The 23,486-nt window shown below is 42.8% G+C and overlaps 1 long non-coding RNA gene across 1 annotated transcript in view; it reads left to right on the forward strand.

Moving 5' to 3' along the window:
• The first annotated feature begins 816 nt into the window (after nucleotides 1-816).
• Nucleotides 817-23,486, forward strand: part of LOC121478124 — a 57,979-nt gene continuing 35,309 nt past the window's right edge. Inside the window, exon 1 of the long non-coding RNA XR_005984421.1 lies at nucleotides 817-932. This is a non-coding gene — a long non-coding RNA (uncharacterized LOC121478124). The remainder of the gene's footprint in view (nucleotides 933-23,486) is intronic.

Raw genomic sequence — 23,486 nt, forward strand, 5'->3', positions numbered from 1 at the left:
AAAAGTCCTCACTAAGGCAATAGATACTCAGTTTTTGGTGGGAAAGAACAAGTTTGCTTCCTCTGTAGGCAACTCTTCTTTGACACATCTTCTAGGGTATGCATGCGAGGGTGTGGGCAGGGTTCTGGAAGGCTGCTTTCTCAGAAGCGACCAAAGGGGCAGGGTGGAAAAATATTCTTACAGAGGAAAGTATCCCCTTTCCACGAGTTCTCAGGAATGTCTCCTACCATAGCCAGTCTCTTGATTTTCATCTGTAAAGGGGTCGGGATTGAAAGGAGCTTTGCACCAAAGTTCAAAAGGTCGCCCACTCACATTTTTCCAGCCCACAGGCCGTTCCCTCCACAAACAACATCGTCCTATGTCACTGCAGCGATTATCTCTTGTGGCTGTAACAATACCCCGAAGACATCACTTAGATGGTTCAGGAGTTCACATTTTTTATTCAGTTCCTTCTTTGCCACCTGTGTGCTTTTTGGACCGGCTTCACATTCCCCGGGTCGCGAGGATGGGCTTGGCAGGACCATCGCCTTCCTGATTGGAAGCTAAGGTTCCATGTGTGGTTGTTCTTAATCTGCGTCTCTAATCTGAGGGCCCCTGCCATGCCCTGCAGGAGCCTTCTCCTGGTCCCCCGCGGCTGCAGCGACTTCCTGCCCCCACAGACCTTGGGTCCCCAGGCCCCCCACCGCTGCCCACCCCGCACTTGCTTCCTTCTTCTCTGTCCCCGGAGCTTGAGCCTGATGGACAAAGCCTCGGAATCGGACTCGTTATGTAAGTTTCCTGGTCCCTGAGCTGGGTGACTCAGCATGAGGTGGTGGCCCGCTCTTTCCCAGCCTGGGGCAGCGCTAAGCAGGGCCAGGGCAGCGGCAAACGAATGGAAAACAAGACCAGCTAATGAGGTCCAGCTGAGCAGCCTTCATTCCCAGTGCTGTCTGGTGAGCCCCGGAAACCCACAGGAGCCCCTGGAGGGCTGTTGCCAACGAACCCCTGGGTGGGATCCTCCATCTCCCTGCTCACTTCCTCTTCACTCCTCTTATCTCTCTGGCTGAAGATTACAGAAGGTTCACATTTGGGTTCCTCTTTGCCCTGAGTCTGCTACTTTCTGGGTCCCTGTTATACATTGAATGTTCGTGTTACCCCAAAATTCCTATGGTAAAGCCCTAACCCTCCAGTATAATAGTGTTAGGAGGTGGGGCCTCTGGGAGGTAATTAGATTGAGATGAACGAATTAAGGTAGAGCCTCCGTGATGGGATTAGTCCCCTCCTAAGAAAAGGAGGAGACTAATGCCCTCCCTGCATCTCCACCCCCCATATGAGGATCCAGCAAGAAGGTGGCCACCTGAAAGCCAGGAAGAGGGTCTTCACCAGAACCCCGCTATCCTGACACCCTGATCTCTAATCTAGCTTTCAGAACTGTGAGGACATCGGTTTCTGTTTAAGTCACAAAATCTGTGGTATGTTGTTAAGGAAGCCCAGAGACAGTCTCAACTGACCTCGGGTCCTAGGGAGGCTCAGGCTGGAAGCGAGGCTGGTGCATGAGGGTGTACTCTTGGGTGAGGCTCAGCCTGGACCCAACTTCTCTCTCTCCTCTGCCCCAGGTCCCAGGCACAGAGTAGAAAATCAGTTGGAAGGGCGCCTGGGTGACCAACCGAGGCATAGGTCATAATCTCAGGGTCCTGGGATCGAGCCCCAAAGATCTCAGTGGGCTCTCTGCTCAGTGGGGATCCTGCTTCTCCCTCTCCTCCCTGCCCGAGCTCTCTTGCTATCTCTGTCTCTCTCTCTCAAATAAATAAATAAAATCTTTAAAAAAAATCAGAAACATGGGTTATAGAGAGGACAGACTTTGGCCCTGAATTTGGTCTTGTGCCTGGCTTGCCCTCATTTCTGTCTCCTTCAGGCATGTCGGTGAGTTTTCTCTCCTTTGCAGGACAGGGACAGGTGCTGGCATCCTGCAAATTACTGGACTAGGAGCCAGAGACCTCAGATTCTAGTACAGGTTTGCACTAACCAGGTGTTCAAGGCTAGATGGCAAACTTTCCTCTCTCTGTGTCCCAGGGACTCATCTAAATGACACCTGCCTTAGAATTGTTACTCATTCATTAATAAAAATTGTGTACTGGCTCTGTCTGGTGTTGGGATATGGATCTGAACAAGACATCTTGCTCAATAAACAAGCCCCTGCCTTCATGGAGTCTGCATTCCAGAGTGAGGAGACAATTAGCCGGGAAACATGTAAATAAGATAATTACCCGAATGTGGCAAGTGCTCTGAGGGAGACAAACAGAATTATGAAATCGAGAGTAACGTGGGGGAGGTGATATTTATTTAAGTCTCCCCCCGCAAGCTGAGAAAAGGCAGCATTGTCAGCCAGGCAGAAGCTTTCCAAGCAGAGTCATGGGCTAACCAAAGGAAAAACGCTTTACAAAATCTACAGTGCTACACAGATACCCTGTTTAATGTGAGTTAAACCACCTTCATTGCCTGTGGCTTTGCCCCCATGTTCCCGGATCAGAGTCTAGAGTTGGCAAGACTGGCTAGTGTCTGGAAAGCAGTGCTAGGACAAGTTAAGTCACGCAGGAGGCCAACATTAGGGATCCTGTTGGGAGAGTAGTGTAGAAAGACAAGTGTCTGGGAGATCGGCTCTCTTTGAGGACGTGATGATCCAGTCTCTACAGAGACCCTTCTCCTCCCACGGCCTCCTGTCCCCAAATGCTTCAGCTCTTTGTCACCCTTCTTCCAGCATGCAGCTGGCATTTATGGAGCACCTGCTAAGGGAAAGGGATCCTCCCCTCCTCTGAGCAGGAACTCAGGAAGTAACACCCCCTCCTCTATGTCTTAGGCCTAAGGAGGTCACTTCTCCCAGCTGTTCCTGTTTGGGTCCATGTTGGCTCCAGTCCATTTCATTTGTTATTTTGCTCTTCAGCTAGATTCCTTTTGGGAGCCAGTGGGGCTCCAAGCATGCTGTGTTTGTAAATTGATGCCATTAACCATCCAGAGGGGCCATCTAGGGGTTGGAATGTTTCAGCGTGTGTGTTCTCTCTCTCTCTGGACAAATGCCCAGAGGTACGTGGAGTGGTCATGCAGCACATCCCCCTCAGGGAATCCCAGTAGCAAAGTTCACTGACTGACCAACTGAGCCATCCTCAGCACGGTGGGCACAGTGCAGCCTCCTGCTTTAGATGCTGTCTGCGCACATTTCCTTAGGGCCAAGAGCACTGGACAGGGAGCCACAACATCGGGGATTCCACCTCCTGGGCTTGGGGCCTGATCTGCAGTGTTATACCTGTTAGTCATGCCCTTTGGGCTCTGACATTCTCCAGCTGTGTAACTTTAGGGGGACAGTGGTTTTCAAACTTTGGGCATCAGAATTCTCTAAGATCCGATGAGAGTCCAGAGTTCTCACCACCTGCTGAATCAGTAGCTCATTGATTAGAGGTGCAGGAATTTGCATTATTAACAGATGTTGAAAAGTGTTTCTGATTGCAAGTAAACTACAGTTTGAAAAACATGGCTGCTTAAAGTGGCTACCACCAAAGCGTGATTCGGTTAATTCCTCCCTTACAAGATTCATGGGGGGACGCCTGAGTGGCCCAGTGGTTGAGCATCTGACTTTGGCTCAGGGCATGATCCTGGGAACCAGGATCAAGTCCCATATCGAGCTCCTTGCAGGGAGCCTGCCTCTTCCTCTGCCTATGTTTCTGCCTCTCTCTATGTCTCTCATGAATAAGTTAAAAAATATTAAAAAACAAAAAAAACAAAAAAAACAAAACCAAGACTCATGGATGCTCCACAAGCCTCGAAGCCAGGCTTCCAGGGGACATTCCTGGAGGCAGCATATATCATGACAATGCCTCCCCAGAGGGAGCCCCGGCACTTCACAGGATGCCAGGGCCCAGAGCCTGTGCTCAGTAATGCTGATTGAAAGAATGAAGGGCCCAGTAATTTGGAGAGATGAGAAGGGGAGTTGGGCTAGACTACTAATAATACTAGTAGATGCCACTAGAATGCAAATTCTAGAAAAGTAGGGGCCATATTCTTATTATTTCCAGGGCCTTAGATATACTGAACATGCTGAACAAATTAACGGCACTGCCTACTTCTCTCTCTCCCTTGGGTGAGAGAGAAGGTCCGAAAGCCCATTGAAGTAGACTTATCCTGTTTGAAGGAATTTCCTATTTCCCCAAATACCTAATTTAAATGACCATAGAATCAGCATTGCATGATTAAAAACCAAATTCAGATTAGGACATGAAGGTATTTTTCATACCTAGTGGCTGGGCATATCACCTGGGAATAATAAAATGAGTCATATAATTTCTATTATAATAAGAAAATATGGGGTAATTTATTTCCCTTAAACACCAAGGCCAGAACAGCTGGGCCATTTGGAGAATTCACTAAATAACAAAACTCATAAAAAACAAAGAAACAGCAAATTTAACTGACAATGCAAAACCATTTTACCCCCTTTAGATGGGCAAATATTAAGCAATATGACAATAGGAAGTGACAACGATAGCATGTGGCATAATAAAAACGCTGGTAGACTGCTCAACCCCATTGTAAAAGAGAGAGGGCCCAGAAGCACACTTGCACACTTTATGACCCAGCAGTTCCACTTATAGGGAGGTATTCAATTCTTGCACATGTACAAGAGACATCAGAAGAATGTTCGTGGCAGCGTTGTTTTATAGGCAAAAGCCTGAAACAAGCAACCCAACATAGTAAAATGAAGTGGTAACTAATTGAGAAACCATGAGCATCACTTTTCGGTTGTAATACGATATACTTCATTATAAGTTTATGTAAGTTTTCAAATGCACCATCAACTGTAGAAGAATAAATAAACCACTAAGTGGATACGATGTCAAACTGTATAAGCAGTAAAATGAATGAACTCTATGTGCTAACAGATGAAATCCAACAATACTTTTCAAATTGAAAAAAAAAAAAAAAAAACCAAGGCCAAGAAGCATACATACATCATGATTCCCCTGACAGAAAGGCCAATAACAGAGCAAACAAAGCAGGGTGTGGAATTTGCACAAAATGATGTTTTGTTATCGTTGTAGATTCTTTTCCTGGAATTCCCATCCCCGTGCTATTTAACTTGAAAACTTCTCATTCTTTCCTTAGGATAAAACGAAAGTCACTTCCTCTATAATGTCTTCCCTAATGGCTCCAGGTGACCCCCCTTTCCTGATACATCTTTGCTTTACACATATATAATCAGAGCACCCGTGACACCATATTGCAAATATGGGCAACGTCCCAGCCACTTGTGTGCTTGTAACTGGTTCCTAACTGGCTCTTCATGGGTAAGGAATAATGTGTATATACATATATATGCACATAAATACATGTTATTTTCTCAATTTTTTTATGCTGTTTAGAGTAGCTACAGATAGGACACACTTTGAGTTTTTACCTGCCTTATTAACATTTTCTTCATTAACTTAAGTCTGACAGTCAACAAAACAAATCAAACATTGATTTTTAGTGTTTGCTGATTTCCATGGTATAAATTCTTCCCATGTAGAAAATTTGGGGTTTTAACATAAAATCATTGAATGAGGAGCTGGACAGAGATGCATGGCAACCCCTGTGTCAAGGAAACCTCTTTTATGCTGTCATTCATTCAGTCCACAGGTATCTGCTGAAGGCCAAGTCTACAGTAATGTTCAGGGCAGGCAATGTCCTCAATTAGAAGAAAATTAATGGGGCTAGCAATAAATAAATGGAGGCAGCAAAGAACAAGAGGATCTGAGAGTGTGGTGAAGGAAATAAATAAGGTGGTTAGTGAAATAAATGAGAGGGGATGACCTAGAGAGACCAGTGAGGGCTTCTTTGAGTTGGTGACATCTAAGCAGTGACCTGAAGAATGAGAACAGGTCATCGTTTTAAGGAACCAGAAGACTATTCAGACAGCAGTGTCAAAGCTTCCGAGGAGACAAAGAGCCTGGAGTATGAGAGGACGACACGAGGGCTGAGAGATAGGAATGTAATTGGTGTTTGGTGTATTTGGATACAGTCAGATTGTGACTGGATTTTACTCTGACAGCAGTGGGAGCTCATGAAGGGAGTCTTGTAGGCTGGTTTCTGTTTTGGGTGCATGGCAAGAACTAAGGACATGTTTAGCCATCAGTTTTGTTCCTAGGTCTGACTCTTAAAATAGACAAAATCACACCATTGGTTTCAGGTTGATTTCTTCTAGGGACACATGATCTCCCTTAGTTCTTGCCATGGTGTACTGAGAGACCATAGTTTGGGAGACACTGCACAAGACAAAAGGGGTTCTCTACCTGAACCCCTTTAAAGTGCATCTTTTGACAAGTCACAGGGAGGAGCCTACGAGGAGGGATCAGGTCAAGAAAAAGCAGAATTTAAGGCAAGTTAACCTCACAGTTACTGTAGAAAAAATAAAGGACTCCAGGACAATGGTCAGGTCTCTGTCTACACAGAGATGCTGGGCTTCTGAGATAAAAGGCTATTTTTTCCAATGGGGAATCCCTGGTGGACAAAGCATTCTCTCCTCCGCTGTCAAAAAAGCAGAGCTAAATGATGGTTTGTAGGCCCCAAATGAATACCCATCATATTCTTAAGTTGCTGTGGCGACCTGTGTCCTAAATCACACCTGTCTACAACAAACCCAAAAGATCCAAACCAGAGGTTAAAAAGTGGGAAAAAGAGAAATTCTTATCTTTTATCTAAAGACAGCCTTCCCAAAGTATGTTCTGAGGAATATTAGTCCCGTATAGTCATGTCATGACCAAAGATTTCCATGGTCAAATGGAACAAGAGGACGCCGTATTCCCATCTTGGAGACTCACTGTGCACATCTGAGAAGTCTTGTTGTCAAGACATCAGGTCAATATTGTTGAACTCAGTCTTTGGAAATAAGGCTGGAGAGCATTTTTGCTTATGACATTGTCTGCTGCACGTATTTAGGGTAGCACTGCCTTTGGATACCTTCTCTCTTCAAAGGGAGGAATTTTGTTTTGTTCAGGATGGAAACTTCATGGAGGCATGCAAGAACAATCTGATACACACACAGCTGCCTCCAGCCTCAATCACCAGATTGGTAGGAGAGGAAGTATCCCCAGTGACCGTTGCTGTTCTCTTCCCCTCCAGATGTGAAGCTGCCTGGAGGCACAGTATTAGTTGAATGGGGCAGCATGGGGGCTGCTCTTTAATGGGGTGGTCAGGGTGGGGGGAAGAGGAGGAGGAGGAAGCTCTGGGAGTAGGTGATAGGCAGCCAGGAAAGCCCTGGCCTAGGGAGCATCAAGTGGAATATTCCTCTGGAAATCCTTTTGAACTAAGTGGATTTGAATGTTGCACCCCTGGTTGCCTAGATCCCATGGCTAAGTGATTTGGTCTTCATTTTCCAGAAATGATTAACATTGCTGTAGTCACCGCAGGTCAGGGGCAGTTTGTCTAACTGTGGTGATGGAAACAAGGAGGAAGCCTCTCCCTGAGTCCCTCAGCAAAGTCTGCTCTCCACTTCTGACTGTTGGTGAGAAGAGGAGGAGCATTAAAATATTCCTCTGTTTGCAAGGATTGTTCAGCCTTTTCTCTCTCTTTTTAAAAAAGATTTTATTTATTTATTCATGAGAGACACACACACAGAGAGAGAGAGAGAGAGAGAGAGGCAGAGACACAGGCAGAGGGAAAAACAGGCTCCATGAAGGGAGCCCGATATGGGACTCGATCCTGGGATCCCAGGATCATGCCCTGAGCCAAAGGCAGACACTCAACTGCTGAGCCAGCCAGGTGTCCCTATTCAGCCTTTTCTTAAACACTTCTCAGTGTCTTGTATTCTTTTAACGAAACGCCAAGTGGGGGCTAATGGATGATGTTTTCACTAGTCATTCTAATGAAACCGTAATGATGGTATTTTTATATGAGGAAACAGAGGCCAAGAGGCCCAAATCTTTCTGGGGCAGGAGCAGGGAAGAATGTGGTATCTTACCTCCTAATTCACTGGAGACCTCTGATGCCACCTGGCAAGGTGTCTGGGTCCCACATTTCACTTTGAATAAACAAGTTGGCTCTGATAACTAAGTGAGGTTGAAGACTCATGGCCCTGGGGTGGAAAGCCACTTACACAGCCGCTGCGTTGCAGAGGGGCCCCTTTACCCCTCACCCCCACCCACTGAGCCACTCTAAAAAAGCATGGCTTTGTTTGGTGGTTTTAATTTTGTTTGTTTTCAAAAGCTTTTCTTCCTCCCTCCCTCTGTCTTTCCTTCTCGGTGAAAAAGGAAAGGACAACAAAATATCACTCGTTTGAGAGAGGCAACAATAGAAAGCCATCAGAATCTGCCCCTGGGAGTAAGGGGAGGGCTCCCTTTCCCATGATGCTGTGTGCATCACAGAATGTCAAAACAAGGAGCGAACTTCTCTCTCAGAGGAGATGGAGGCCCAAAGGTGAGGCTCCTGCTCAGGACTCTTAACCACAGCACTGCCTCCATCTACTCCTTCATGCTGGAAGTTGGAGCAGCATTTATTATGTGATTTCATGAGTTCAGTGGAGCTCTCTCTGAAGCATGGCATCACATGACACCTTTTGGAACCTTTAGCAGGATCCATCCATCAGCATCCTGGTGAGGATTTGGCCATCTTGGTCATATTCATGGGTTGAAGTAGGGATGAAATGAGCAGCCTGCTGAGAAAGGCTGCTTAACCTAAAACTCAAGATATTAAAAACGTGCTTGATGCTTTTCTGAGCACTGAATCACAATTAGTTTGCCAAAATTAGACTGGCTGAGACTTTTATGATGGACAGAGGGAAACTGAGCAGGGTGTGGAATATTACAGGCTTGGAGAAATGTACCGGAACTTGGACATCACTCAGAGCCCTGTGTAACTCCATGTCTCACGAGCCGATGGCCAGGGGTAAATTCTGGGCCTCCCAGCCATGCTGTGGAAAGTTGTCTCCTACGAAGCATAGCTATCATGTAATTCAGACCCTGCAGCTGACACCAAACCTATCCTTCTTGTTCCTTCTATAAGGATGATCTCCTTATTCATAGTTTCATGCCATTTCACGTGAGCATGAAAATGTCTGTTCTAGATACTTTATTTCTTACTCTTATGACAGAGGGATATTTTCTTATATGGACATTTTTATGATTGACAATGTTATCAAATATCAATTCTTTATAAGCCACGTTCTTAAAGTTTGTATGTAATGACAGGAACTTAATTATACCTGTGCAATGCTGATAAAAATAATGTAGCATATAGGGATAGAGACACAGAGAGAGTATGGAGTATAGGGATGTAGAGGGCAACAGCAAGGAAAGGGAAAGTGACATGGAGAGACACTTGGAGAAGTTCTGCAAGTGACGGCGTGTGGCTGTTGGGGTTTCTGAAATCTCTAAATCTTGGCCAAGACTTCATGGAATCACATATGTTTTGTTTTCTCTGGATCCAGAGTAATGACTTGAGCTATGAATAGGAATGAGGAAGCTTGGGAAATCGCATTTCCCAGAATAGGGTGTGAGTATATGGTTCACAGCCTAGAAGTGTGTCGCCATGACTGGACCCAATCATGCTGGTTAGAACACAACTTGACACATCTCTCACTTACAGTTATAAAGAGGGGTGGCCATCAGAGACATGAGGTTGCTAGGGACATAAATATCGCCAATTGCTAATGTTGGGAGGATTTCAGAGGTCATCGGGTCCCTTCTTCTGCCTCCTAGCTCTCAGACAATGAGTGAATTGGTGAGGGGTAGGGGGATGGGGTTCTTGCCTCTGATTTTGTCCTAAATATACCAGAAATGAAGATGATATCCCGGCCACCAAGATAATATCAATCTATTCTGTGTTTAGTTTTTTTTTTTTTTTAATTTTTTATTTATTTATGATAGTCACAGAGAGAGAGAGAGAGAGAGGCAGAGACACAGGCGGAGGGAAAAGCAGGCTCCATGCACCGGGAGCCTGATGTGGGATTCGATCCCGGGTCTCCAGGATTGCGCCCTGGGCCAAAGGCAGGCGCCAAACCGCTGCGCCACCCAGGGATCCCTTCTGTGTTTAGTTTTAAGGGAACCCCAGTTTATGGATAAGTGTGACTCAGATTATTGAGGACACATCATGTTGTGTCTGGCACTTGCTGAGCACCTGCCATGCACCTTACTCCTATGAGTACTCAGTTAATACTCATAGAAGCCCTAATGAGTAATAACATCTGGAAAGGAGGAATTACTTTCTCTAGACCACAGTGAGCAAGTGGCAGAGCTAGGGCCTAGCATCAGATTTGTTTGATTTCATACTTTGAGCTCCTAACATACCATTCTATGTCCATTATGAAACTCCTAATATTATGAAATGGTTCTCTATATGTGTTGAATAATTGGTTTTAATTTATTGGACAAAAGACATTTCCCTTACAAATAATAAGAGGTTCATTATTAGGGTTTCTAGATTAGCCAGTAAAAATAAAGAGTACCAAGTATTTTTGAATTTCAGATACATAAATAATTTTTCAGTTTAAATAATTTTAGTATAAGTGTGTCCCAAATGTTGCATGGAACATACTCGAACACTAAAAAACTCCTCTTTGTTTTATCTGGAATTCAAATTTCCTGGATATCCTGTACCTTATCTGGTATCTATATTCATAATGAATGAGACCAAGTTGGTGAGTTTATTCCCTTTGGAGGCCATTTGTGGCTCTGTTCCATGGCTGACCCCTCCCTACTGGGAACCGCTTCATCCAAGGCTGCTGTGAACCCCTTCAGTTCCATGATCCCTCAATGCCTATGTATATCATAGACTATATTCTAATTCGTTTATCTTAAGATACTTTCACTACTCAATGGTTGGTACATACACAAGAATATATATATAACAATTGCTGAGTCAAAGGTTATAGATATGTTCCGCGTTGCAAGATAAGGCCAATTGCTTTCCAAAATGATGGTACAAGTATTACTCTTCTATCCTCACTGCACATAGGGTGTTGTCAGACTTTTAAATTTTGCTTTCGTGGTGAGTGTGACCGGCTCTGTCACTGTGATTTCAATTTACAATTCCCTGATTTCGAAGGAGGTTGAACATCTCTTCACAAACTCACTATTTTTCTCAGATATCTGTTTGAATTCCATGTATGTGCTGGGGTTTTAAAATCCACTGTTTTAAGGAAGATACTCAGAGATAGTAACTCAGGAAAAGATTTAGCAGAGTGAGCCCTGGACACAGTGTGTACATTGCCTCTTGGCCAGTAGAAAGCTGTGTTTTGTATAGAGCACTACCGGAAGCCTCGAAGTCCCTAGGGGCCCAACCACCACTCAGATCCTCCCTCCTGGCAGCCAAGTGTTGTGGAAAGAATTTCCAAGCCAGACAGACCTGGACATAAGTTCTATTTCCAAGTTGTGACAACAAGTTAGTTTCTTTCTCTGAGTGTCTGTTTTCTTATCTGTAAAATTGGTAGGGAAAATGTGCCTTGCAGGGTTGCTGTGGGATCCAAAAAGATAACTGCCAGGTAGCTGCTCAATCAATGTTGCTTTCTTTCGGGCTTTTTTTTTTTTTTTTTTTTTTAACTTAAGTAGGCTCCACACCCAGTGTGGAACACAATGTGGGGCTCGAACTCATGACCATGAGATCAAGACTTGAGCTAAGATCAAGAGTTGGATATTTAACTGACTGAGCCATCCAGGCACCCTTCTTTCAGGCTTCTTTGTACTCAAGAACCAACTAGAAGAAAAACACCTGCAGGCAATCAATATTCTGTTCCATTAGAATAAATTGCCAGGAATTTTGCATTTAAGATCTTATTTGTGTCAAAGATAAGCCCCAGGTTTTTCCTAAAATCAAGAGTGACTGGATTTTGGAGGCAATCTGACGGGAGGACTCCCTTCCGGGCAATACTGTGAATAGATCATCTGAGAACTATCCACCATCTCATCCTCCTACACCTTCAGAAGGAGACGCCACCACCATCTAGATATCTGACTCAGGGTTTCACAATTGTTAGATAGTTCAGAGTTCTTCCTGATATCTTGCTTAGACTCTTGTTTCAGTATAAACTGTGTTCTTTTCTTTTAAGATTTATTTGTTCATTTTAGAGAAAGAGGATGAGCACACATATGCAGAGTGAGAGGATCTTCAAGTAGACTCCCCAGTGAGCATGGAGCCCAACTGCGGGGCTTGATCTCACCACCCATGAGATGATGGCATGAGCTGAAACCAAGAGTCGGCTGTTCAACCACCTGAGCCACTAGGACCCCCTTTTCTTTTCTTCTTCTAGTGAGGGAGCACTGCTGTGAAATGGACATTTGAACTACACAGCAGCATCCTATTGCTGCATTAAAGTCCCAAAAGCTGCATCATTGGCCTGGTTCACAAATTATATTATAGGAGGTTGGGCCTAGGCCTGACCTCTTAATTCACATGAGAGAAAACTAAGGGCCAGAGGGGTCCAGCACCTAGCTGAGAATATCACAGCTAGTCAGGGGCAAGAGCTGGGTTTCAACTCAAGTTTTCTGAGCTACAAATTTAGGATTTTTTTTTCCTGTTCCCTTTTACTCAGGATTTCCTTTCATTGGACATGTGTCCAAAGGTGACCCAGAATCTTTCAGGCATCTCCAAGGGCCAATTTCAAATGTCTTAGTTTGGGAGTCAGAAGACTCTAGTCCCAAGACTCTTCGTCCTTTTCAGAATAGCTCTTCTGGAGAATATGTGACCTTAAAGCTTTTGTTTACATGCTTTGCATAGGAAGATTCAATTTATCTGTGTCTATATATATATATACACACACACACACACATATTATATATATGTATAATGGAGAGAAGAATTATATAAATTAAAAAATATATAACATGAAATATAAATATTTTATAAACATTTATAAATAAAAATGTATATTTATAAATATCAATATAAAATAAAAATATATAAATATACTTTTTATGGAGAGAGGAGTTCTTCTAGCCAATTTTTAAAAAAGATTTTATTTACTTATTTGAGAGAGAGATGGAGAACACAAAGAGGGGGAGGAGAGAGGGAGAGGGAGAAGCAGATTCCCTGCTGAGCAGGGAGTTGGATATGGGACTTGATCCCAGAACCCTAAGATCATGACCTGAGCCTAAGGCAGATGTTTAGCCTACTGAGCCACCCAGGTGCCTCAACTTTTACCCAATTGAAAAAAAAAGTCTAGCACCTAAAAAAAAGGCTAAGGAATTCATGATTCATTCAGTTAGCAGATATGTTTTTTTAAGATTGTATTTATTTATTCATGAGAGACGCAGAGAGAGGCGCAGAGACATAGGCAAAGGGAGAAGCAGTCAGTAAATATTTCTCAATTGCTTACTGTATGTGAGGTACCCTAGTAGGCCCAGAGAATAAAATAGAAATAAATAAATAAAATAAATATAATCCCTACTTTCATGACACATTATAGTGAGAGGCAAATAGTAATCAATAAGCAAATAATAACACGTGAAATAACACCTATGACAGACTGAAAGAAAAAAAAGCAGGCTAAGAACTACTGATCTAACTAGACTTGCATTTCTCTCTGGTCTTTATGTTTTACCTTTCTTTTCCTGAGAAAGTCAAACCCCTCTAGAAACAGACTCAGTTTAATTTCTCAGTTGTAATTTGAAAGCATGTCTTTAAGTCCCTAAGTCCTCTGACCCTCCTTCACTTGAATAGGGTGGCTTTGTGCAGCCAGGCTGATTAGATTAACCCTTCATTCCTCCCTGCCTCCCAGGCAGGCAGGATAATTCCAGGTCTCTAGAAATGAAAGGCAAGTCTGTTTGGCCAGGATCAACAATGTACTTTCCCCTTGCAGCATCTCCCTCCTGATTACAGCTGCAGTTTGAGCAAGAATACATGATCCGAAAGCCCCAGAAAGACAAACTACCAAGAAATGTTGGCAAATTTTAGAAATTTGTGAATTCCCATAATGAGGATATTGTTCAGATTTTTATCTCAGATCAGGTTTTTGTCCACAACTGAGTGGATTTTTATATGTGCACATCTATTGTTTAGACATGCAAGTGATTTATACCACCCCCCTGCCCCATTTTCAATCCTTAATAAACTCACAGAACAATGTAACATTGTGCAACTAGAATTGTTGCTATTTTTGAATTGGTGCTGTCCTAAATTCACCCAAGGAGGTGGGCAGTAGTAAGAAGGGGACCTGTTGAAAGATTTTACAACTCAATGGCAAAGTTGAAATTTGAATCTAGGACATCTGATTTCTGGGTCTCTGCTCTCCAGGTACTAGATTAGATCCAACGGCCTTCCTCAGGTTACACATGCATGAGCACACAATATTATCAGAATGCTGTGGGGTCAGCTGATTAGAATTTTCAGTCCTTACTAGGGAATGTACCACACCACCAGCTGAAAGGCCAGCTCTGATTTGGAGAAAAACAGACTGTTGATTAAACATGAATGCATGGTTGTAACACTTTGAAGTGAAAACAACACACAAGTAAATGAGGGGGAAAAGGCTATTGGGGAAGGTTGTGGATATGAGTTGTAGGGGGAATAGGAAAGATTAATATACAATTAAGGTTACCAGGTCACCATCTAAAGTCCTGTTGGTTGTCCTAATGGGCCTGATTAATTTGAACTCAGCTGACAGCTTGTCTCTTCCATTCCTTTTCTTCCCATCTTCATCTTCTACTCCATTTCTTCCTGCCATCCATTGGTATCTTGGGTCTGGTGGGGAGGTGACATCCCATGCTCTTGAGAGTCTCTTGGGGACGAGCTTCAGATTATGGTATTCTATCGTAGCAAGGAATTAGCTTTTGGGCTCTCCTTTGCACAGCATTGCCCTCCTCAGGTCCCCACTGAAGGCTTGGAAAAGTATCTGAAAGGCTCAAACTGGAGAGAAAATCAGGCTTCCTTCCCAGGGAACTGTTGACTATTTCTGGAAAGCCCAGCCTCAAGGTTTATGCCCATTGCTGAGAAGGTATCATGGCACAGAGCGAAACACATTAGGGGCAGTGTCCTCACATCTCTTAAGCCTGTGCAGCATCAGTGCCTGGGCTAGGGAGTGGAGCAGGGGGCTGTCTTGGGCTAGAAAAGGCTGAAAGCCAGACTGGACAGGAGGCCCTTCCCTTACAGATATTGGGACTCAGTCAATTCCAGGATTTGAGCTCAGGCCTCCTTAGGCCTCATATTCAGTTATCTTGGGAAATGCCATCCATTGAGGATGCTTATTTCTAGGCAGCAAAAATGCTAGTACTTCTATTTTGTATAGTTGCTATGCGGATGCCTTCTATCACCCTTGGCCCAGGCAGCAGCGAGAAAGGGTAGGAGTCAGGCATTCGTCATTATCCGTTCACCTTTCTTGTATGCTCTACCTGCTAAGGCAGCTCACTCTCACACTCCTCACTCCCCTGGCCCCACCCATATACACTCAAACCCTCCCTTAATTTTCAAGCCATGGCAAGGTTTAATTAAATGCTTATGTGCATTTTCATATACAGTCTGGTCTTTGTATCAAGTGTACTAAGCCTCAACATTTGCCTAGAGTAAATAAGGAAGTGCTGTTAGGAAATTCATTCCTTGTGATCTTAGTGCTTTCTTAAACTGGACCAGTACCTTTTGTTATTACAGTTGTTTTTTAGTGCAGTGCACAGAAGGCTTGCTTTTCTGACTCCTTCTTTTGAATGTGATTCTTTTGACATGCACCCCTAGAATAAATTTCTACCCTTTCTCCAATCAATGGGACAAATTCATGTGTCAGTTTAGGCTGATTCACCTGCCCAGTGCTGTAAGCAATTTAAATAGGGCCGCCTTATAGCACTTCTTGGGCCCAAGTACGAGGTCACACTCTACTCAGGAATGTGGTCCTGGCACAGAAGCTCAAAATTTCTTTACGGATTTGAGGAGTGCATCAATGTAAGCAGACTTAGAGGAGGGGTGCATCTGCAGGCTTGGAACCCTGCAGACAAATTCCTGTCCAATGCCTAGGAAAGCCTGTTTTCTGGCTAAAGTCTTAGGGAGACCAGAAATTCTTGCGATGTGGGTTTTAGAAGCTGGAGCTAAGGGTAAAGAAGAGGGGAGCAAGCCATGTGCTCAGGAAAAAATCATAGACGACATTCTTGATGTTTCCTCTCCTTCTCACCCCTCATAACCAGTCTGTGACCAAGCACATCAGTCCTGTGTGTCCTGAAGTCCCTTACACCTATTTTCCTTTACTATCATCCCCCAGCCAAGCCTCTACCTTCTCTCACGTGGTCAACCAAGATGACCTCTTCCAAGTAATTTTTGTGCATTTTCTCTTGCTTCTTTCTTATTCATTCTCCAGGCAGAAAATGGAGAAATCTTTCACAATGGCACACTGATCGCAGCACTTCCCTGCTTGAATCTCTTCATCAGCTATCCACTGTTGCTGGAATTGCATCAAGTTCTATTCCAAGGCCTGCAAGCCCCACGTGTTTTAGTTCTACCCACCCCTTGTCTTCCCACAGCACCCTCTTCTGTGATCATTGTTCCACTGCCACACGGGAGAACATTGCCAGCTAAGCATTTGGATGCCTTGGAGCCTCTGCTCCTACTGCTCTCTCTGCCTGGATTGCTCTTGCCCACTCCTTCACCTGGCTGGTCCATTTTTAGGTTGCAGGTATGCACTCGAGTGCTCCTTCTGTGAGAGGCCCCAGATGACTTCCTTATCTAAGTAGCAACACTTCCCATCCCTACTCCTCAGTGGCTAGCTCATCACCATTATTTCAATGCCAGCATTTATTACAATCTAAAGTCACTATCTTTATTAATCTCTTTCCTTATTTTCTTACCTTCCCACTCATAGAGGGACGAGAGACATTTCTGTTTAGATCTGTGCTCTCCAGTACAGTAGCACTAGACTCGTGTGGCTGTTGACAACTTGAAATGCAGATAGTCTGAATGGAGATGTGCTTCGAGTATAAAATATACACCAGATTTTGAAGATTTAGTGTGAACATATATTGATACATGTATGCTGATTGCATGTTGAAATGATAATATTTTGGATAATTAAGTTAAATAAAATATATTCTAAAATTAAGTGTTTTAGTTTTTTTTTTAATTGGAGTTCAATTTGTCAACATATAGCATAACACCCAGTGCTCATCCCATCAAGTGCCCCCCTCAGTGCCCGTCACCCAGTCACCCCCACCCCCCTCCCTTTCCACCAACCCTTGTTCATTTCCCAGAGTTAGGAGTCTCTCATGCTCCAATCAGAGAAGGACAAACATTATATGGTCTCATTCATTTGGGGAATATAAAAAATAGTGAAAGGGAATAAAGGGGAAAGGAGAGAAAATGAGTGGGAAATATCAGAGAGGGAGACAGAGCATGAGTGTTTTTAGTTTTTTAAAGTGACTACTAAAATTTCTAAATTACATGCACGGCTCACATGATATTTCTATTGACCAGTATTAATCCAGACCACCATTACTCTCTCCAGTGGGTACAAACATTTGTTTGTATTGATGGTTTCTTTGCTTCCACTTTCTCTGAAATTTACCGAAGATGAGTGGCTTCTAGGATTGTCAACTGTTCTTCATTGTTTTGTTCTATTTATTGTTCTATACTAGGAGAAAGACAAAGAAAAACTCAATACTAGCAACATCAATGGAAGAAGCCCCTCCACCCTTTGGCCCCTCCCTAGCCCCAGCTGTCCAGACCCTGGCAGCAAACTGAGGAAGGCAAACCAGGGATAGAGTAGACTGTGGAAGGATGGAATGGGCAAGTTTCAGCAGCCAGAGATCTTTCCTTAGGCCAGGACAGTGACATAAGCAATTCTCCCAGAACTGCCTTGACACAAACAATAAATCAAGTAAACAAGGCAAAAGGTCACTGGGACCCATCTCCATCAATGTGGGCGTGACTCTCCCATAACCTAGGAGCCAAGATGCTGGGGGAGAAAGTCTTCTCATTCACCAGTTCACATCTTTCTGCTTGTATGGTGGGAGGAACTGCAGAATTTGGAGAGTCAAAGTGGGGTAGGGGAAAGGATATAACTCTGGGAATTGGAAAAACCCTCATGATTTTTTTTTCCAGCTTTCTTTTTAATGATTTCTGGGGACAGAAGGGGATTAAAACTTCAAGTTATGGAAGAGTAAAAACTCATAGCTAACTCATCAGTGGAGTTCATCTGATTAATCCTGGGGATCTTAGGTCACAGTTCAGTCCAACAAAATTTACTGAAGTATGGAGAGTTTAAAACAAGATTTGAGCCAGAAATTTTACCTCCATTCCTTGGATAGTGGGAAGGAATGAAATAGGGCGAGAAAGTGCTTTGTTCTGGGAATATAAAAGCTCCCGGGGCCAATGGAGTTGCTCCCTTCACAGATCTGAGTTTTCTATTAGCCTTACTTCTGGCTCTGCTCAGTCATTCATTCATTCCACAAATATTGGAGCCCTATTACGTGTTAGGCCTTTGGTAGCACGATGCATTGAGTACAACACTGAACAAGATATACAAGACCTCCAACTTCTTAAAACTTAACATTCTAGTTGAAGAACAGACTGAAAGGTAAACAAAGCAATAGTGGAATTACTAGATTCTATGGCATTTACCTAGAGAAAATGAAAACACTGATTCGAAAAGATATATGCACCCTATGTTTATTGCAGCATTTTAGCTAAGATATGGAAGCAACCCAAGTGTCCATGGGTGGATGAATGGATTAAGAAGATCTGATATATATACACAGTGGAATATCACTCAGCCACAGTAAAAAATGAGACTTTGCCATTTGCAATAACATGGATGGATCTAGAGGGCATAATGCTAAGTGTAATGAGTCAGAGAAAGAAATACCATATGATTTCACTCATGTGGAATTTAAGAAACAAAGAAAAAAAAAAAAAAAGAGAAACAACCAAAAAGCCAGATTCTTAAATATAGAGAAGAAACTGGTGGTTGCCAGAGGGGAGGTGAAAGGGGGGATGGGTGAAATAGGTGAAGGGGATTAAGATTACATTTATCATGATAAGCATTGAGAAATGTATAGATTTGTTGAATCATTATATTGTGGACTTGAAACTAATATGGCACTATACGTTAATTATACTTGAATTTTAAAAAGTGAACAAAGCAAATGTAAACTAAGAAGTTCTTTGAAGCAATTAGTAAATGCCAGTAAGCAAGAAAGTCCTCTTTGAGGAAGTGACATTTAATCCCAGATCTGGAGAGAAGGATTACTCACTGCCTCTTTCACATCTTGTAGATTTTATGATGCATTTATTCAGTCATCAAACACTTACTGAATGTCTTTAATGGTCAGGCTTAGTGTTGGGTAGTACCAAAAAGAAGTGAGTAAGTCAGGAACTCTGCCCCAGAGGAATTCATCATCAAGTGGAGGAGACCTGACATGTCAACAAGAAGGTGATTGCAGGGTAATTTGATACAGCAGAGCTAGATGATCCCTAAGGGGCATTCCTATGTCTAAACATTCTACTGTCTAGTAAGTTCTTAACGTATGTTTAGTACTTTCCGGATGATCACTCTCTCCAAGGATCTTGTAATCTAACCTTAGGTAGCCAGCATGCGTATTTGATCATTTAAAATCTCAGAAACCAGGCTGTAGCAAATTATTTGTATATTTTCAGATCAGCTCCTATCTACTCAGAGATCATTAAGGCTTTTAAAAGTCCAACAGGCCTAGCACCTCTTCCTTATCTGCTTTTGGATCCCATCCAGAGTGCGTACTACCTTTTCTTTCGGGGTCCCATGAGAAGGTCTGGAATTAGGATTTGGCTACCATTTATCCATTAAGGCTTGAGCAAGATGCTTCAAGTCTCAGGTACCTTGTCTGCATCTATATAAACTGAGGTCTACTCTGAGTTGCAGGGAAGCTGAGATATATCACACTGGAAAAATTAGTTGATCTTCCAGAAGCAAATGCCGTAGTGAGGTTTCTGTTGCTATGGACTTCTAGAGCTGCTGACTGTCCTCTGAGAAATTACAGATATTGCCTTAAGATCTTTAAGCAGGGAAGAAAATGCTTCATTTGAATAATCAGGTGGGTGGATTCCCCACTTCCTCCTTTTATCTCTTCTCTGTAAAAACCTGTCATCCCAATCATTCTATGCCTCTGATTTTCTGCTGACATTGCTTCCTTTAAATTCCCCAGTGACCTCCATTTTGCCAAATCCATATTCACTTGCATCTGTGGAGTATCAACATCTCTTGAAATTCTGTCTTCCTTTGGCTTTTTGGGACACCCTTCTTCCTTGGTTCTTCTCCTATATTTCCAGCCACCCATCTTTTAATCTTCAGATCTTTTGGCTGGCCTTTGAAATGGATGTTTCCCTATTCTCCTTGGCTTTCTCCTTTTCTCACTCTGTTCACAATTCTTGTCATCAATAACCAAGATCATAGGTTCAGCTACCATATAAACATGGACTGGGTTCTCAAAAACTGTATCAGGCTCTTATCTCTCATTTGACCTTTGTTAATTTTATTTTTTTCTCATTTGACCTTAGCAATATGTCTTAAGCTGCCTGCTAGAACTGCATTGGATGAACTCAATCCCTAAACCAGTGGTTCTGTTATCCCTGTCTTGGGGATTTGGCATTACAAAGAATCTGTGGGTTATTTGGATTTATGCTCTCTGTAATGGCTTTCATTCAATGGAGAAAATATTGATCCCTTACTAGATCCTGGGCCCTGGGCCATGTTCTGGGGGTACACAAGGGACTGGGCGCTTAGAGACAGGTAAATAACCAGAGAAATGCACTGTAGGACATCATCAGATGGATAAGTGCAAGAGTAGAACTGCATAGAAGATGCAGGACATACAGAAAGCACAGTAGAGGGACTGACTGGGAGACAGAATCTGTAGAGTCTTCCCTGACGTAGTGACATGGCCTTCTAAGTGGCTTCAAAACTTATTCTTCTATTGAAGTTTTTTCATGTCAGTTATGTGTGCTGACTAGCAAATTTGCAAAAAATGTTGTTTAAATTTACAAGTAAATTTGTTTATCCAACTGAGTGTCAAAAACCAAAAGTGAGCATATAAAGCTTTAATACATACACCATCTATGTTTTTTGGGTCCAAAAGTTTGAGTTTAGCTTATTTCTGGTTTTGCTTGGTAGACAAAGGAACTGTTTATTTAATCATATATACCTTACAAATGTGCTATGAAGATTAAAGATATTAAAAATATATTTTAACACATGTTTAGTATGTTATATATTAGAATATATTATTTTATATATTATTATATATTGTGTATCAAAACATATATATATTTACAAAGATAATTATAGGAAGCATATACAGCCTTTTGTACTATAAATATGCCATGATTGCCATATTTGCCAAGTTTAGGTACCATCCTTTTTTTTTAAGATTTTATTTATTTATTCATGAAAGACACAGAAGGAGAGAGGCAGAGATTAGGGCAGAAGGAGAAGTAAGCTCCGAGCAGGGAGCCCGATGTGGGACTTGATCCGGGAACTCCAGGATCATGCCCTGAGCCAAAGGTAGTCGCTCAACCACTGAGCCACCCAGGTGTCCTTAGGTACCATCCCTTTTGAAAGACAAATGGGAATGGAATCCCTATGACAGACAAGAAAGGTATAGTATTTTCAGCATTGAGAATAGCAAGTAAAAGGCATGAATATGTGAACCAAATAGCCTATCTGAGAAAAGAGAAGCAGAGTGATATCGATGGGGTGTAAAGTACAAGGCAAGGGGAGATTTGGCAGGAGATGAACCTGGAGTGGTAGGTAGGAGCCCCATCATAAGGGGTCTGTAATAATAAGACCAATAATAGCTACAATGAACAAGGTACACTTTACCTACAAGGCCACTAGTGCTACATGCACCCCGTGTTATTATTCACATGCTACAGCAAGTAACATGAGAGGCTACATATCTGGTACAGTTTAACTGAAATTCAGTCCTAGGATTCTTAGCTTCCACAGCCTCCACACACATACACAGGTCATTTGCCATACACCCTGCTACATGTGCATGACACTAAAATATCCTTACCTTACGGAGCTCTTAATGCAGCACAGAGTGGGGAAGCCTGGATATGATGGGTTGAGTGGGAAGGGGAAGATGGCCTCTGCACCTGTTTGCAGGGTCAGGAACTAGAACAAAGCCACCTTCACCACAGCTGGTGGTGGGCTGGGTCTTGCCTACTAGAGCAAGCTGCTACCTCTGGGTGGTATGCAGTTCTGAGGTTAAGTCAAAGGAGTTTTATTTCTGTAATAATTCTGTCCCTTGGCTTCCCACACCCTCCTAATCTATTTCCTTGCTGCCCTCCTTCTCTTTGCAAATCATCTTTAACACCATCCAAATTTGACCTCCTTCACTTCTACCTAATAAAATCCTCCTGCAGATCCTCATTGACTTCAGGATAAAGCCCAATTCTTCACACTCCTTTGCTGGCACACAAAATGCTTCCTAGAGAGCATCTTGCCCACCCACTTTGGCTCTGTCTCCCACCTGTAACTAGGCTCCCACACTACATGGTCTACTATCCCACACCTCTGTGTCTTGTCTTTTCAGGTCCTGAAATTCCTGCCTCAAATCCCTGCCCTAATCTGCCTGGGACTGTTTTAGAAAGCTGGATTTTCCCCCGAGCTACATACAAAATCCTCTTCCCCCCACACTACCACCACTACAACCGCATTCTTTGAAAATCTATCTACTCTTCAGGATGGTACACATACCACTTCTTCCAGGAAGCCTAGCCTAACTTCCCCAGGCTGGGCTAAAGGTCTCTCTTTGGTTCTCCCAGCATCCCTTATATACACTGTGCTATCTATGCACCTGTTATTACTCTCTTCTAATTGGGAGTTAAGGTCAACTCCTAGACTGGCTTCTTCCTAGTTACTTGTCCTTAGGCAAATTACTAAACTCTTGATACCTCAATTTACTCATCTATAAAAGGGGGTGAAAATAATCTCTACTTTTTTAAAAAATTTATTTATTTATTCATGAGAGACACACACAAAGAGAAAGAGAGAGAGGCAGAGACACAGGCACGAGAGAAGCAGGCTCCATGCAGGGAGCCTGACGTGGGACTCGATCCCAGGTCTCCAGGATCAGGCCCCATCTGGAAGGCAGGCGCTAAACCACTGAGCCACCCAGGGATCCCCATCTCTACCTTTTAAATGTACTATGAAGATTAAGATATTAAAAATGTTAATAATATGTTATAACACATATTAAGTAATATATTGGAATATATTACTTTATATGTTAAAATGCTGTCTACAATGCCTTGCATACTATAAGCACTAAATAAATGTCATTGTTATTATTCTGCCTATTAGTATTGCCCATCCATACTAGACTCTTAGTACCTTGAAAGCAGTGATTTATTCAATATTTAGTATACTATCTGGCATTTGGTGGGCATTTAGTAGATATTTGGATCTATATCTCTCCTCTTTTTCATTGTTGACTTTGCCACTTGAAGTCCTCAATCTGATTTTTTTTCTTTTTAAAAATTTGCGTAAGATGAGAAGAAAGGGAAAAAAAGATATTTGCATTTACTTCCAGAGATTTCTC

Source organism: Vulpes lagopus, chromosome 1 (genome assembly GCF_018345385.1).
Source record: "Vulpes lagopus strain Blue_001 chromosome 1, ASM1834538v1, whole genome shotgun sequence".
NCBI lineage: Eukaryota > Metazoa > Chordata > Mammalia > Carnivora > Canidae > Vulpes > Vulpes lagopus.